The sequence below is a fragment of the Citrus sinensis genome, chromosome 9 (genome assembly GCF_022201045.2).
Source record: "Citrus sinensis cultivar Valencia sweet orange chromosome 9, DVS_A1.0, whole genome shotgun sequence".
NCBI lineage: Eukaryota > Viridiplantae > Streptophyta > Magnoliopsida > Sapindales > Rutaceae > Citrus > Citrus sinensis.
In genome coordinates this window covers 5083380-5096093 of record NC_068564.1, presented here as the reverse complement: position 1 = coordinate 5096093, position 12714 = coordinate 5083380, and positions in this window count along the sequence as shown.

Sequence of the window (12714 nt, the reverse complement as noted above, 5' to 3'; positions counted from 1 at the left end):
AAATGTTTATTGGCTATATATTTGCAAAGAGGAAATTTGAATTGATAAACCAATAAAATTGTGCATAACATTTATAAAATAATATGTATAAATTACTCATGCCTCATATATATTTGTCCACGCTGTTTTGCTCTCCACAAATCTTTTTATGATATTGCCATCAAAGCAACCTTTATACGACATGAGATGCATTGTACCATTATTTACCAAATTTTGTTCCACCAGAGCCTAGAAAAAAATGAGAGTATTATGTTAATTGCTATATTCGCTAATACAAGTTTGTTTGTCAATCGAACAATACTTTACATTAATAAAAGTAACCATACTCAAAATTCATGGTTGATTACACCGCATCTATTTCCAACAATTTCAGGATACTTCATCATCCGGTAGTGAATGATATTGATGTATACAGATATATATTACATGTGATAACATTGCAATTACATAGTTTTCCAAAATAAAAAATATTGTAAACCAAAATGTGTACTCGATTTTATAAAAATTTATTTTAAAAAATTACCTCCCCTTCAAGTCATTCATCACCCACCACCATCCTCAACCAAGCATGAGACATTGTAATTTCAATATTCTAAAAATTTTTAACTTTTATAATGTTGAAAGGTCCACTTTCAATCCACTTCCACATTCTTTCTCTAATCCTTGTAGTAATTGGAGTGTTGATATCAATTTCATCATGCAAGTTCATATGATTCAATAATGACTAAACTGGGCCGAGCTCATCTGTCTCTATAGTTTTATTTCTGACAATTTTCTCTCCCACCGACTCAATATTTGTATTTGCACAAATCATCCAAACTCCTTTTAAGATAACCCTTTTAAACCTTGCAAAAGCATAAATATTCTCACCATTGGGCATATTACTTGGAGGCATTTGGGAAACTTGTTCATTAATGTCAAATTGACAAGTATCAATCTTTGAGTACCCAACAATTTATGACACATGTATTTCAATCGTCAGAATGTGTACAAATTCATAGCACAAAAATGAATTGATAACGTTGTACAAAAAAAGAAAAACTTGGTGGAATAAATGAAAACTAATAAATATGATATTGTTTGAAAGACACTGTAAATGATTCACTGACCTCTAATTGGTTTTGGCCCATCATCATCTCCCTCAATATATTCAAGCTTCACTTTCCTTGGCTTGCTTATCTCTTCCTTAGCAATCATATCCCGCATCTTCATCTCCTCCCTCATCTCAGCCTTTATTTGATTCTTCAAAATTTTTAGTTCACTTCTCATACTTTTGACAACAGCTTCAACAATTTTTCCATGCATGTTATTATCAATGCCGACAGTTGGCATAAACTCATCCATATTTTCCTAATATACAAAAAAAAAATGAATTCATTATCAACATCTTTAGAAAAAATGTATAATAGCATAATTTTGTCATAGTTGCACAAAAAATTACGAAGGTATGTCATATAATCATAATTACTATACAATACTTAAATGCACCAGGTAAATACTTGTGGAAAAGATACAATAAATATTGTTACCTTTTGGGAGGCAGTCATTTCAGATATGAAGTCAATGTTTGATATTTTTACACCAGAGTTTATAAGTGAAACATCAACGAACTTATAGAATTTTTTTATTGAAGCGATATCTTAATATGTTTCGCCAATGTGCAGTTTCTATCTATCTTTCTTTAGGCATTAACAACATGAGACATTTGTCTTTGAACAACTGAAATCGGAATAAATTTGTATTCACTTGTTTATCCAAAGAACGCCTACACATTCTCCATCTTAATATATGTGGAATGTCATGATCATTCTAACGAACTCCATAAAGGTTCCTTACCAGTGGAATGCTTTTAAATATCCACACTTACAATGTAACAATATAATATAAGTAGTTAAGATGCAATGGTGTAACCCAGTACAATTCACAAAGTAATGCTTATAAACTAATAATATCATCTGTTAATCTTACCATAACACCTAATGCAAATCCACCAAGGATGTACTTCTCTTCTGCATAGAGTTTATTCGAGATCCTTATATAGATCAAACTTTGTGCCATCATGGCAATTACCTTAAGAATGTCATTATAAGTTGCATTTCATACAATAGTTCTCTAAGTGTACTTATCGAACTCATCTAGGTTGTTTGTAAACTTCAGCAGTGCCTCGTCAATAATAGTTGTATATAACTTTCCAAGCAGGAGTCTCTCCATGAGTAGTACAAGTACAAATCTCACTATGTCATCAATATTAACAAAATCAAAGTTGACAGAAGCAAAACATCGTTCAAACTGATGCATAGAAACTGAATACCGATTGTTTAGAAACATTGCTCGAATGGGGTCCATTGGACGACTAAGTGATATATGAACAATGTATTATTAACAAATAGACCAAAATTCTGATGATTATAAAAAATATATTAGTGTGTAATTACTCACAGAAAATTGCAAAGGCAAATACCAATTAACTTTTTCATTTGCCGACTTCTATTTCTCTTCGTACATTAACATCTCAGTAATAATTGTAATAATTTGCAACACAAACTAAATGTTAGAATACTTGGACTACCATATGTAAAATAGAACGATAATGGTCAACAACGCATTTTGTTGTGAATCTACCTCATTGAATTTAAAGATAGCATTTCAACTCGCGACACGAAATTCATTTCCAATTCAACAAGCCTTTCTCTGAACACACGATTGGACTATATAATTAACTTAATATGTGAACAAGATTATCAATCATGAGCACTACTTGTCCAATAACCTCAATTTATTAAGAAAAATGATAAGACAAAACTATCAAAATTTTTAACTCTTTATCCAGATTGTCACCCAATGCATAACATAAAACATGCAAATCATCGTCAGATAATGGCGTTGTCACAAAAAAAGGTCTACCTCTATAAACTGCACATGGTGTACTAGCATTTATTTTCTCTCCAACTGACTTTGCTAAGTCCTTAGTGAAATTTAATTGATGATTTCGACTAACACTGTTTACAATGAGTTCATCAAAGTAATGATTTCTGATATTTTATCTTCAACTTGATGCTAAATTATATAACAAACAATGCATTACATTTACTATATTCTACAATTATTTCTTATTTGAAAATTAATAATGTAAAGCATTTGTCACCTTCGTTGAGTCTTTTTTCCTTTTGTTCGCCGATCAACAAATATGCAACTTCCCATTTTACCTTGCGAACACATATGGACTTCATCTATATGGTGATGTGGGTGAGCTATAGTTGTTATTCCCAATACCTAATATTTCATCACTCTTGCCACTGTTATACATGGACAAGTTTAGCAGAGGAACATTTTTTGAAATTGTCTTTAACTTAAAAAATTAATTATTTAATCACATATGAAATCTTCAATTATACATGACTGTGTATCCAAAATTAACTAAACGGCACCTGACCAAACACATCATGCTTGTCTTCCACATTTTTACATTTAAATTTAATCATTTGTTTCTCAATTCCAATTACTTTGTAGTTAATGTCAACTAGTTGAAATTTCTCTTCGGTTTCCTGTAAAGTTTGTGTATTTCCTAATTTCAGCATACATTTCTTTTCTCCTTTCACAAAAGCCTCCCAATCATAGGGAGATTTTTCTAGAACCAATGACTTTACCACTGATATGATATCATTTAAAAACTTGTTTTGAGATTGTACATAACATGTTAACAACTCTATTTTTCCAGACAACTCTTTAATGTTCTTTACTTGTGAATCAAGTTTCTTAATCAAAATAAGTGAATCTGACAAATAATGGTTGACACTATTGTTTCGTTCACCGTCAAATTTTACTGCATTGGTAGAGCTTACATCTGGAACTAGTACCTGCATGTAATAAATTTAAGTTTGAAAATGCTTATTATTAAACTTCCCTCTTACCACACATACACATAATTTTCTATTTATTTTGTAATTATTGTATTTATATTCAATGAAGCATTACTTTAGCACATAACATACCTCTTTGCTAATGAAGCCACCATGTTGCTCTAGCTACTTCATTAGAGATGGCTAATGGGATGGGCGGCACGTGGCACGGCACGAGGCACGGCACAGCATGGCACGCACGTGGGCCGTGCCGGGTCTTAAAAGCACGACACGATTAGAGATGAGTCAAAGCACGGTACGCGAAAAGACACATAATAAGCACGGTTTATTGGTGGGCTAGCACGCGGCCCATGGGCTATCAATAGCACGTAGGCCAAAATATATCTAAGTAAATTTTTTTAATAAAAAGTAAATATAAAATGTTATGAAATTAAAGTAAAATATCTTGAAATTAAATGTTTTAATATATTTTTTAGAATAAACTTTTAAAAATTAATTTAAATCTTAGTTTAAATAAATATTCTAATTTTTTTATGTTTATAATTAATTAAATGAATAAGTAAATATCATGATTTTAATAAATAAAATTATAAATATCATAATTTTATTTATGATATTTATTAAATGAATAATGTTATTTATGATATTTAATTTTATTTATAATATTTATTTATTTAATTTTTTATGTTTATAATTTATTAAATGAATAAGTAAATATCATGATTTCAATAAAAATAATAATAAATATCATAAATTTATAAATGATAAATAAAAAATAAAATTTTTACAACATTAATAATAAAATATTTTTCATATTAATATTAAATCATAACTTAGTTAATATTTAATAGAGATATGTTTCATTTGTGAATGAAATATTTTTCATATTTATACACAAAAAAATTATGAAATGAATATTTTTATGATAAATTAAAAATTACATTTTCATTAAATAGAGTTCAAGTACAATTATAATATTAGCAGTTCAAATAAAATTATGTGTAGTTTGCATCACTACAGTTAACAGTACATCCCAACTAGGTTGGCACCTACTAAACCATCTATCATTTGCAAATTTACAACCCTTTTTACTAATAAATTTTGTTCCAAAACGTTACAAGAAAAAAAGGTCTCTAATCTTTGGAAGTGACTTCAATGTTCAGTACTCTGCATAATCTAGATCCACTTCATCTTGATCAACATCCAAACTCTCAATTTGTTTAATTAAAGCATTTTGCCAATCTTGTTGCACTCGGCATTCAACATCTTCCCAATCTTTCAAACACATCAAAGAGTTTATTGTCTCTGATGACAATCTTGTTCGACGTTCGTTTAGAATTCTACCACTTGTACTAAAAGTTAATTCTGATGCTATAATTGAAGCTGGAGGGGTTAGTAGATCACGGGCCATAATGGATAGCATAGAGAAAAAAGATGTATTACCCATCCAAAATTCTAAAATATCAAAATTTTACAATTGTGAAGGAGTTGATAAATCTTTAAGATTGGCAGAACAATATATTTATAATTTATTACGATTAGTATCAATACTAAAGGCAACACCCTTACCTTTGAGTAACAAAAAGTGAGCTGAATTTTCATGAGAAATCGATACTTGTTGAACATTAGAATATGTATTGCTTGATCCGAATTTATTTTGATAAAAATTAAAAAATTCATGCATAGAGGACATAATTGTATCAAGCCTGGTTTGCAAATTTTCACTAATATCCTCAACTAAAAATTTTGCATCAACTTCCTTGATTGTAGGATCCAACACTATGCAAAAATAAATAGGTGGAAAATATCTTTCCAATATTTTTGGAAAATTTCCTCAATGACATCACAAATATTTTTAAACATAATATTCTCTCTAAAAGTCTTAAAAGCATAACTCATAGTATAAACAGTAGAACATGCAAGAGTAGCATCATAAAACACCTTTATAAAATCCATAAATTTAAATGCAACATTCCAATCATAATCAGTGATATGATAATCTTCATCATTCATTCTCTCATTGTAAAAACAAGAAATTGCTTCAGAATAGTTTTGGTAAGAAAGTAACATTAAATACATAGAATTTCAACGGACTTTCATGTCAATGTTGAATTTTCTCTTTTTCAATCCAAAAATTTTCAACGTAGGCAAAAATTGTTGACGTCTTGAAGGTGCTCTAATATATAAAATGACTGCTCTAATTTTTTTCTAAATAATGATTTATATGAGTCATACTAGCTTGAACAATTAAATTAATAATATGACATACACATCTCACATGAAAACATTTTGAACCACTTGCAGGTGTGAGAGTAGAAATATTCCATAAAAACATATCAATTGCAGCTGTATTGACAGATGCATTATCAAATGTATGCTAAACAATTTATCAGTAATTTCATATTCTCTTAAAATAGACATTATAGCTGCATAAATTACTCAACCAGTGTGAGGATATTCTAATTTACGAAATGCAAGCAATTTTTTTCCAACCTTCATTTATCATTAATCTCATGTATAGAGTGCGAAATCACACAAAATAACCAACCATATTAATATCGGTCCAATAATAAGAAGAAATTGAAATAACACCATTAAAATTGATAAAAGTATTAATTAAAAGTTTTTTCATGTCATGAAAAATTTTAGTTAAATCACGTTTTAATGTATTTCTAGGCACTTTCTTAAGTTGAGGTTGAACATACCTTTGTAGAAAATTTATTAGATGTTCATCTTCTGCAAATGTTAAAGGTTGTTCTACTGCAGCAATATACCGAGCTAATCCTTCTCGCATGTTCTACTGTGAATATTTGAATGATGTTATACCAGAAGGTCCAGAACCATATTGTGAGAGTTGAGTTTGTGTTGGGTCTTGTGGCGCGTGTTTTGTCTTACAAATTTCCATATGTTGTCTAAAATGTCCAGTTTCACCATTACTTTTGGCACTTAAAGTGAATTAACAATATTTGCACACTGCTTGATCCACCATTTCACTTTTTTTTAACCCTTTTCCAAAGTAAAACATGACCAAACAATCGATGTTCTTTGTCGTTTAAAGGTATTAGTAGGACCGACAATCGAAGAAGTATAACCATTTTGACTTGCTTGAGAAGTATGAGGCAATTGTTCAGGTAGGACAATAAATCTATTACTTGGATCAAATTCTGGTGCAACAATTTCTTCATTTGCAATTTCCTCCCCTTCTTCAACAAAATTAAAATTCTCATCTAGGTCAAAATGAGAGTGAGACATTTTATATAATTAGCGTTTTGGTAAATAAAGGCGGTTGGAATGTATATGTGCAGGTGAAAAAAAAAATTTATTGAGTAAGAGAATGGAGATTCGTGTGTTAAATGGTGTTGAACGATGTTTTACTTTTGTTTGAGATTTCAGTAACAAAGGGAAGTTGCTGGAATTGTTGCTGGAATTGTAGCAAAGTTTCGAGGAAATTAGGCAAAGCAGAGAGTATAGATGACTAGATGAGACACGAGAGGTAACGAGGAGATAGAGATTGAGAAGTGAGATAAGTTCGAAAATAATTTAATCGTTTAAATAGAATAAAAAATAAAAATATTAACGGTCAAAACGGGGCAAACACGCAAAGCTTCCTGCAAGGCTGCAACTGCAAAGGTTCCTGCAAGGCTGCAACTGCACAGCTTCCTGCAAGGCTACAACAAATTAAACCGTTGCATTTAATCATTTATTTGTCCGTTGGGCATTCGGTGAGTAATAAAATTAATTTCAAAATTTTTTTGTTATTAAAAATCAGAAATAGTTAATTGCCGAGTGCCCATGCTGTAAAATTAACTAGTCAACTAGTCATATCAATTTTATTGTTAATTCAATTGAATTCAGATTTTTTTTGTCCGTTAGGTGAGTAATAAAATTAATTTAGAATTATTTTGTTATTAAAAATAAAAAAACGTTAATTGCTAATTGGTGCCCAACTGTCAATGCTGTAAAATTGAGTAATCATATCAATTCTACTGTTAATTCAAATTTTTTTTGTCCGTTGGGTGAGTAATAAAATTAATTTAGAATTTTTTTGATTATTTAATAATTAGAAAAAATTAATTTCTAGGTACACCGTGCACATTCTGAATTGAGTAGTCATATAGTGTACTACTATATTCATATCAATTTTACTGTTACACTTGTGAAATTTGAAAATTTTGTCATTCTATGCAGATGTGCAGACGTGCAAATTGCAGTGCAGTCAATTTAGGTTTCAGGATTTGAAAATTGTGAAAGTTGCAAGCGTACTGTAAAATTAAGCAGTCATGTCAATTTTATTGTTGCGAGTCTTGTGACTGTAAAATTTTAAAATTATGTGCAGTGCAATCAATTAAAAATTTAAAAAATTGTGAAAGTTACTGACAATGATGTTTAAATAATAAAAAATTAGGATTATTGTGCATTTGTGCTCGGGACTCGTGAGTTTGTGTGTAGTATGTAGATTACAGTCTACAAACACTCATAATCAACATTCAACATGTGAGTATGAGAGTAATGTGACATGTCCAATCGTAGTTCAATATTTTTTATCAGCTTGTATAGTTGTATGATACTTTTTCATTTTGGGTTTGTGCCAAGTGCCAACAACTCAACAAGGCAACAATGTGATTTTTTTTTTTTTTTTGGTTTTGGTCCTTTTGGAAATAATTTAATATCTTTTTCCTACCTGCCACCCAAGCACTTGTCTCACGGCTCCACAAAAATTAAGATCTCAAGATTCATTCATTCACAAGTATTTATATTTCGCAAAATATTTGTTTACTTACTCTTCTTACTCCCACCGATAAAGTAAATAAAATTAATTTTTGTCTTTTTATTACTATCTAATATTATATATACACGCCAATATGCTATGATGCTTCATAATTCTTATTCTTCTTCTTTTTCCTCTCAAACTTTCCAATATTCTAAAAGCCAAAATCATCATGAATTCGTAACAACATAATATGAATGCAAAAGAACCTCATCACCCTCAAGAATACGATGTTGATATAGTTGGACCTCAACAAAACACTAGGCTAAATCAGTCCAGAAGCCGTTCTTTAAATGAGTTTTTTTTCAAAATTTTACTACAATAAGGGAGGAAATGATAGATAATAGTTTGCATCGTCCTTATAATCAGATGATCTTGAGGTGCAATTATTATCATCGAGAAGTTATTTATTCAGACAGCCATGGTGCCTTGGGTTTACATCGGCATATGTCAAATTGTTTAGTTCGCCACCTTAGCCAAGACAAAATTAACCTTGCTCGTTTCCTGTATCCATAGTTGTGATTAATAAATGTTATTTCGTGCTTGTTATTCGTCAATTGGTTGTAGTTCGCGTTTCGTAGTTGTAACTTGTAAATTGTGACCTATGATTTGTCATATTGATATTTCGTATTTAAGGATTGTAATTTTAATTTTAATTAATTATTATTATGATTTATGGAATTAAATTTAATTAAATTTATGTATTGTTGTGTTATGATTGGTTATTGTGAAATAAAATATATAGTTGTGAAATTGTGATAAACTAATAATAAAATGTTAATTGCTCTCTTAATAAAAATTAATATGATTATGATTATGAATTTATTATTATTATTATTATTATTATGTTGGTGGGCTTAAAAAAGCACATCAGACACATGAGCTTGAATAAAGCACGTTAGACACGTGAATTTTTTTAGGCACGCTGGACATGTGGGCTTAAAAAAAAGTTGGTGGGCTTTTTTTGGACACGGCACGAGCGGGCTTGTGCCATGGGCCGTGTTGGGCTCAGTTGAAAAAAAGTGGGCATAAGCCCTTGTGGGCCGACTGTTGATGCCAGCACGGCCCGTTGGCCATAGTTATTTCATGAACTGTCTTATCTCTTTCTTGTTCCACAGTACAACAGGAACCTCCAAAAGATCTTCTTCAATGTTACCATAAACAATAAAGTTGAAATACAACACCTACATTTATAAATTACTAAAATTAACATACTAAAGTCCCTTGAAAAACATTTATCTATTTTATTTTAATATAACATGGGACAACTAACCTCTAAAAAAAGTAGGCAATTATTAATGTATTAAGATGCTTCTCGTTATGTCTAATTATAGTTTGCATTAACTTATAAAAACTGAAAAAAGTCAATTTCTTGTTTTCTATGTTTTTTACATCAGCCAAGGAAAACAAATAGGCAACACTGCTATATGAACCATATGGGGGACATAGTAGCGTTCCAATACAAAACAATGTGAATGCAGGTTTGAAATATTCATCACAAACTTTATGATTTAACAAAACTTTTTCTACCATTTTTATGTTAACTCCCCTATTTGTTGCATGAAATATCTCACACAATTCTTATATGTAGGACCTCTCCCCTTGTACCATTATATCCAAATCACCGTCTTTTACTCCTATAATGCTACTAAAAACTTGAGGATTTACTTAAATCTCTTTTCCATGGATTTTTTTAGTATTTTTTTTTACATTGAAACAGTCAACCAATTTGCTCCAAAGTGTTCTTTCTAATCTCCCACATCTCATTTTCGCAACGATTCCAAATCTTATTTCTTGTATTGCCTTATTTTGATTTTTTGTAAAGTTTGATACCATTTTTTCAAATCGTTTCGGGGCACATCGAGTATCGAATTTCAAAACATCACTTACTTTATTGATTGCATTTTTTATGCGATATGACTCATTCGCATTGTTAAAGTCGCGGGCTTTTTTTGGTGATGTTCTAATTTCCTTGCTCGACTGAATCAACCATTATTACACAAAACTCGCGAAATTAGCATGTGATTGTTTACATATCACCAAAAAATATTTATAAAAAATTCACATTCTTTATTTATACGTCATATATTTTACATAATTTATTTGCACTCTATAGCTTTTTTTTTTTCATTCAACGTCACTGGGTAAGTTTGCTATAATGTCCATGAACAATAGTTAACGAACTGTTTCGTGTTGTTACCCCTTTTTTCGAGTTCACTTTTACTATTTTTTCACATTTTTCTCGAATTCACTTAACACCACTGATGCATTTTCTTCTTTCTCACTTCAACATCAACTGTGTCACCACCCTCCAACTTCTTCCGATTCCCCTCAATTTTTGTTTTCAATTTCCACCGTTGATTGGACATTTTTTAAAATCTTGTGGTTGTTATTTTCTTCGATTTATTTAATTGAACACGATCTATCAATACACCAGTGCACCGTAGCTATGGCCGCCAAAGATATGTGTGTGTTTTCATTTACATTTAAACTACGAGCACAACCTAAAGCATCAATAATCACTTTGCCAATCATTAAATCTAAAGTCTTTCAATTTTGAGAAGGTAAAAGTCTTGCTTTGCCTTTGTTTTTTGGAACTCTTCAGACTTTTACAATGTAAAATGTTAGTAGATTGAACAAAAAATAAACTTTTGCAGCCCACATGAACTTCAATAGCCCCAATTAAGGGTGACTAAATAAATAGAGAATTGAAAAATTAGCAGTTAAATTTGAGTCGGTTTTTTTTTTAATTTTAAATTGTTGGTTTTATTTTTTTTAAAACTAAATTTTTTATTTGTTCTTTGGTTCAGCTAAAAAAATTAAAAAAAAAAGAACTAAATTAAACCAAATCGGCCTAATTTAGTTCAGCTAAGTTCGGTTCTCCAAACAGTGCCCATCCTATCCGTAGTCCTTGACCCAACCCCATTGTTCAAGCTCTTGTAATCATATATCATATGCATTTATTTTTAATTAATTAGTATTATAACGATATAACTTTTTTGAGATGGTTCATTCTATCTACTTAAATTCTCAAATTTTTTATCCATCAACCAAACACACCCATGTTACTAAAGGAAAAGAAAGAGTAAGAGCGAAAGAGCAAAGCAAAATTATTTCATAAGTAATTTTAAAATAAAAAAGGATGATTTTTTTTTGCCCTAAATACTTATGATGTGTTTATTTCATGAAATGAGGAATGAGAATGAATGAATGAGAATGAAACATATGTTTACTTGGCAAAATGTAATTTGGGAATTGGAATAAAATATGTGGGTCCCACACAATTTGGGAATAAGGAATGGGAATCCCATTACCATGGGGGGTTGGGAATGAAAATGAGGGAATGAGAATAGAATATATGTTTACTTTTGTATTCCTCTAATTTTTTCATATTTCCTAAATTACCCTCATTCAAATCACAATTAATTTCATTATTTTAGATGCCATTAACAATAATAATAATAATAATAATAATAATAATAATAATAATAACAACAACAACAACAATAATGATAATATTGTTAATAATGATAAATTAATTATTTTTATTAATTTATCATTATTAACAATATTATCATTATTGTTGTTATTATTATTATTAATAACAATAATTAATAATAACTAAAATAATAAAGTTAATAAAATTTAATAATAATAATAATAATGTAATTTTCATTATCTAGACACATGTATAAATATTATTATAAAAATGACATTAATTATAATAATAATAATAATAATAATAATAATAATAAATGTTAATAATGATAATATTAATAAAAATAATAATAACAATAATTAATATTAACGAAAATAATAAAGTTAATAAAATTTAATAATAATAATAAATGTTAATAATGATAATATTAATAAAAATAATAATAACAATAATTAATAATAACTAAAATAATAAAGTTAATAAAATATAAAAATAATAATAAAAAATATTAATAAAGAAAATATTAATAAAAATAATAATAAAAATAATTAATAATAACTAAAATAATAAAGTTAATAAAATATAATAATAATAATAATAATAATAATAATAAATGTTAATAATGATAATATTAATAAAAATTGTAA